Below are 6,000 nucleotides of genomic sequence, written 5' to 3'. Positions count from 1 at the left end.
ACCATCAAAAGTACATAAAATCTGGATGATTCAACATGAAAATTCCACGTCAGTCTATGCATAACTGCTTGTTGTAATAAATTACAACCAAGTACAATGAGAGTAAACTATAGGAAAAATGAATGCACCAAGTCAACCATTGATTGTCAAAGCATAACCAACATCAAGCGGGCATAAATCAGCATGTGACAATCATACGGACATCGAGCAAACACCCAAGCATGTAAAAAGAATCCATCAGTAAGCTGGCACACCCCTTGTGTGATAAGGAAAAGTGTACACAACATTGGCAAGACCTAACACAAAGAGATGTATGCTCAGGGAGTGCAAAGCCCAAATCAGCCCAAGTACATTAGTGAGGACCACTGCATATCAACCATGCAACATCCAAGTGAAGATCCTAGTCTCAAGTATTTGAATGCTCAAGTAACATAAACCGCCTGCTCAATGTCTGTCAAACGTATCAAGATGCTCCCACTGGCACAAAAGCCATAAATATCAAGCAAAGAAGCTCAACAAGGGCATGTGATAGCACCAGTGCCAAAAGATCCAAGATCAAGCATCGATAAGACCTCATGAGCATATAGGCCGTGTAGCATCCCTGGATAGCATCCATAGACATCAAGTACATCCAAACTATAACTCTAGCAAGTTGAGAAATAGCCAAAGTAAGCTCTTGGCAAGCCAAAGCAAGGCTCAATAGCATCCAACTCCAAACAATATAATGGGCATGTAGTAGTGGCATAGGCCAAGCATGTCAAGACCGGTTAGCAGACATAAGCAAAGTACATGCCATAAGTACATCAGAGATGAAGATCCCAATGATGTCCAAAACTGAGCAAACAGTGGCTCAATTCAAGCTCAAAACCATAGACAAATCATAGGCATACTTTCCCGTATGTATAGGCACCAACCGGACATAATTGGGCATCAAATGACTATGTAGCATGAGCATAAAGTGTAATGATAGAGGGTTGCCATGTTTTGGGCTGCCTGTGGTCTATGTCAAACAGTCAATGACTGAGTAAATTCGGTCCCAAAAGCATCTCACATCATAGGCATACATTCCCCTACCATTCAGGGCGCATTCAACCAAGCAACCAATGTCAATGCCAACCAAGCATAAACATAAAGTGTTGATGTAACATTGTTTGTGGCTGCTTGTGGATTGTGGAGAATAGTCTTGGACTGAGGTAAATTAGTTCATAAATCAATGCTAATGATAACCACCAATGTCGAGCATCAAGGGGGTGTTCCCAAGTACTAAATGAAGTGTTTTCAAGCTACCAATGAGTGCCAAGGAAGGGCTGAAGTTTAAAAAAAAAAACGAATTTTTTGTAGGTCTTCAAGTTAGCCCAAATTGATCTGGGGCTTGTGGAAGGTTGGGCAAGGTCAAGACAAGGTTGGGGAAGTAGTCAAGAACCTCCAGGAGCTCCCTCTTGAAGAGCAAAGTCACCAGTAGAGAGTAGGCATCACAAGAAGCAAGAGGACATGGCTGCCCTGCTTCACAAAACCTATGGGTTGAAGTAAAATAAAAAAAAGAGAGCTCCAATACCTCTGAAGGAATGCCCTTAGGGTGCCCAAATGGACCAGGTAGGTGCTCGGGAAGTTGGGAAGTGATGGGAGCTTGGGAGAGTCGGATATGGCTACAGAGAAGGAGACCCATTGAGTGTAGGTAATCAATAGGAAGCTGAAGACGCTATGAACCAAGCTCGAGTAGGCATGAATCCATGCTCTGATACCAGTTGAAAGGTGAGAAGGATCGAAGCTTGCTTGTAAGAGCTATGGTGGGAGAGCAAGAGCAAGAAAGAGAGAGAGAGAGAGAGAGAGAGAGAGAGAGAGAGAGAGAGAGAGAGAGAGAGAGAGAGAGAGAGAGAGAGAGAGAGAGAGAGAGAGAGAGAGAGAGAGAGAGAGAGAGAGAGAGAGAGAGAGAGAGAGACCAAATGGGAACTCGAACAATCACAATGTGTGACCGGGCCTTCCTTTATTCAAACTGTCTCTAAAAGAATAAAGAATAAAGCGACGGTGATGGGCGCCCGCCACCTGCAGTGCGCAGTGGTAGGCAGTGGTGGGTACTATCAGTGTAGTAATATATGGGTGGCTAGGCAGAGGCACCTTTACCCCCAACAGGATGTTATGCTCATTGAGATGGAAAAGATTAAGGAATTGCATGCTAATGAGGTGGATGCTTTGCGGACACAAATTGATGATTATGGTGATATGTTGGCTAAATGTAAAATATCTTTATCTGCTTTCAAGGAATGGACAACACACATGCAAGAAAAATTTCAGGGTGAACTTGATTTGGTTGCTTAAGAGAATGCCAAACTTAAAGCTGACAAGATTCTTTTGGATGCTTGATGCAACCTTTACTTAAGGTTGAAAAGTAGCTTTTGAGTGACATGGAAGTTGACTTGGATAGTTCTATGTTTACATAGTAGGATTTGGTTGCTATGAGGGCTACTTTGACTAGTGTGATGCATGATCAGTGGGTCGCTATTGATAGTAGGATGTCACAGGTTATTTCTAGACTCTATGCAGTATTACAACAATCATTTGTGTCTGAGAATGTGGAAGCATTGACTTAAGAGAAGGATATGTTGAAAGAAAAGCTTCATGGGATACATGTTGAGTGTCATAGACTTGTGGAAATGGTTGCTAGTTTGCAAAGTGTTAAGTAGATTGATCATGCTGAAAATTGGTCTTTTGATGTTGATATTATCAAGGCTAATATTAACTATGTATTGCATGATAATTATAACTAGGTGCAGATCAGGGAGCTTATAATGGATAAGATTCATGACATGGATGTTTTACCTCTTGTATCACATTAGCAACATGCACAAGAGTAGTCTGTTTCACTAACTCTCATGATGCTCATGAGCTGCATAGTTCATGAGATACTCTCTTGTTCCACTGTCAAATTTTGTTTCTTTTTTCCATCATATTTACTATATATGCCTTCATGTTTTGTGACTGTCTTTTGAGTGGATTATGCAATTATATTAGAGGGCTATAAGTATCCTGCAAGAGAGGCTCTACTTATCGTTTCTCTTTGTGGCTTACTTCATGGTGCAAGATTTTCTCACTAGATATGATAGTTTTTGGATAAGGCATTTGACAGCGTGAATCATGCAGGGGTTCAAGTTATGGCTATGCTAGCCATCCACCGAGCTATGCCAGTGTTAGCCATGATGGTTTCACACTTTATGTATTATGCCCTTAGCATGGTTTTACCCAAGTCCTGTTAGTTCTATATGCAAAGCAACCCTTAGATGCCTCATGAAATGCAATTTACAGGTAATTGTAAAAACGTGACCTAATGAGTCACACTATGTCATTCTCATTTTTGGGCTCATCTTTGATGTTCACAACCTGTGTATAATGGATTCTCATTATTATACAACAGATCTGACAGTTGGCGCCATCATTTATTGTGCTTCTGTCCAATTCTTAGCATGTTCTCTATGTTCTACTTCTCATTCTTTGATTATGAGTGATGAAGTCCGTGTTCTTATATCTCTATGTGATTATCTTTGAGTTTCTATAAGTTTCTAATATAAGATTAGGTATTTTCCTCATGAGGCATAGGTATTTTTCCCATCAGGCATTGTCTATCCTATTATGCGTTCTGCATAGATAGGGTAGCAACAGAGTAGCTCACAACAGGAGAAGCAGAAAGAGCTGAGGTAGGAGAAGAGCATTAGAGAGAGGTGAAAGAAATGAGATATAGACTGCTAATGGGGATCGAGAAGCACAGAAGGCCAAAAAGAGAGATCAAGTACTTAGAGGAGGAGAAGGAAAAAGCAACTCAAAAGTGGAGAGACCAAGAACCAATCATAGCGACAAAGACAAAGTGAGAGCCTAGAGGAGATGAAATAGAAGGCCAAAGCATGGGTGACCCAGAGCGAAGGAAGGGTAAAAGACCTAGCAAGCCATCTAGCCCGTGCAGAAGGTGACAAAGTATTAGCAGAGAGCACGGCAGAGGCTGCAACCACAAGATTGGAAGCCCAACAATGTGCCTTCCTCAATACCATCTTGGACATCTCATAATCAAACAAGGAGAAGGCCATTGAAACTCTAAAGAGGAAGTTGGAGATTGCCCACAGAGCCATAAGGCACGGACTGTGTACCCAATCACAAGGAGCAGAAACCAGCCTGAGCCAGCAAGGGAAACAAGAGCATCTGCTAAGAACAAGGCTGACAGTCCAAGAGGTGGAGCTGCTAGACTTTGAGGAGAAACAAGTTCCACGACCACCATCTCCAAGACCTTAAGCCCAGCAAGAGGTGACTTGAAGATGCAACGGTTGAAGGAAAAAAGGAGGCAAAGGAAAGAAGGAAGAGGCTACTAGGGCAACCATGATGATTCACTAATGTAGTCATCCATTTTTGTCAACAACTCCTCTGAGTATATGAATGGACTTAAAATACTATATGCAAAGTAGAAACCTCCTTAGTAAATGGCTTAAGCCCCCAGCCTCCCCCTCACATGATCCGGAATCCAAAGATTAGCTCTTCGCACACTTTTTTTTAATTAAAAAGTAGAGAGAGAACAAGGAAACATGAAAAAGAAAAAGAGAAGGAAAAGAGAAGAAAGAAAGACAAGTGCAAGAAGGAAAAAGAATATCTCATTGATGAGTGCTACAATCAGTGCACCTAGGGGTCCTCAAGTTAGGCACATCTAGTGGCCTTGGTTGGCCCCTAACCCCCTAACCCATTTTGTTCCTCACTTCACGCTTAGGGCACATTAAGGGCGGGACACACCTAAGGAGGTCACACTCGCCTATGGTTAGACCTGTTTCCCTAAGCTACACTTACCACACTTTCCCCATACACAAACTGGGTCCTCAAGTGTGGGACAATACCCCAGGCTTGCCTACAGTTTATGACCCAACTCCCAATTCCACTAGCACAAAGACAATGCACCATACGACAAGGTAGACACACCCCCTAGGCAGTGCACTTTTCTTTTCCTTTTTAGGTGAATGCATATGCAACCACCAATCAACAATGAAGGCCCATGTTACCCACTCAAAGTACCCTCGGCCTCCACAACCTCAACCATTTCGACATGCTTCTCTCCCATGTCCAAGCCCCACAAAAGCCCCATCACAAACCCACAAGGTCAAACCTTTAGCCAACCGAGTCCTTACCAACAAAGTGCCATGAGACTAGCACTCGGTGACTAGGAGGGGGGTAATGTTAGAGACATGTTACGGACCATATGACCCAAAAAGAAGTAGAGAAAGACCAAGGAAACCCAAGTCAACAAGTGAATAGAGAAGCTCATTATGCCCAAGTAAGAAAAGAGAAAGAGAAGGCAAGCTCAAAAAAATGTAGGAGAGCACCAAAGATTCTAGCAAGGTGCACCAAAGATTCTAGCAAGGTGCACCAAATATTCTAGCAAGGTGCACATAATATTCTAGCCAGGAAAGCGCAGGGCGCAATCTAATTCATTTTACAAAAGAGTGCCAGGCTCCTCCTATGCAAATTGTAAACATAGAAGTGCAAGAGCAAAAGAACCATGAAAAGAAGGAAGACATGAGGAAAGAAGATTTTGGCTAAGATGACCAGTCATGTAAAAAAGGGGATGGGTTCCCAAAGGGATGAGGGCATGTATAAAAGTCAAAAAGTGAATGGAAAAGCTTATTCTTGGTGTGTGGCTAAAGTGGCTCTCTTCTTCTCTTCTCTCTACTTGTGCTTGTGCTTGTGTTTGAGAGAGGGAGTGAGTGAGTGAGGGTGAGGGATCGTGGTGGAGAAGCTCTCCGTCTTCTCCTCTCTTCTTTTCTTCTCTTCTCTTCTCTTGTCTCGCACATGTGACTATGGAGGATGGAGCGTGTTCAATGTTGTGACCAGGCCATCATACTTTGGGAAAAGAATTGGATGCATCTTCTAGCCAGCTCCTCGCTCGTCTTTGCTATCCTAACCATTTTCATTGGTCATGAAAATTCTCATGTAATGAAAACCTCTATAGCTTCTACATTAGAAAGCTCCTTTATT

Source organism: Lygodium microphyllum, chromosome 24 (assembly GCF_053477565.2).
Source record: "Lygodium microphyllum isolate KBCC chromosome 24, Lygodium_microphyllum_v1.1.10, whole genome shotgun sequence".
NCBI classification, from domain to species: Eukaryota; Viridiplantae; Streptophyta; class Polypodiopsida; order Schizaeales; family Lygodiaceae; genus Lygodium; species Lygodium microphyllum.
The sequence above is the reverse complement of the archived record's forward strand: the minus strand, read 5'-3'. Positions refer to the sequence as shown.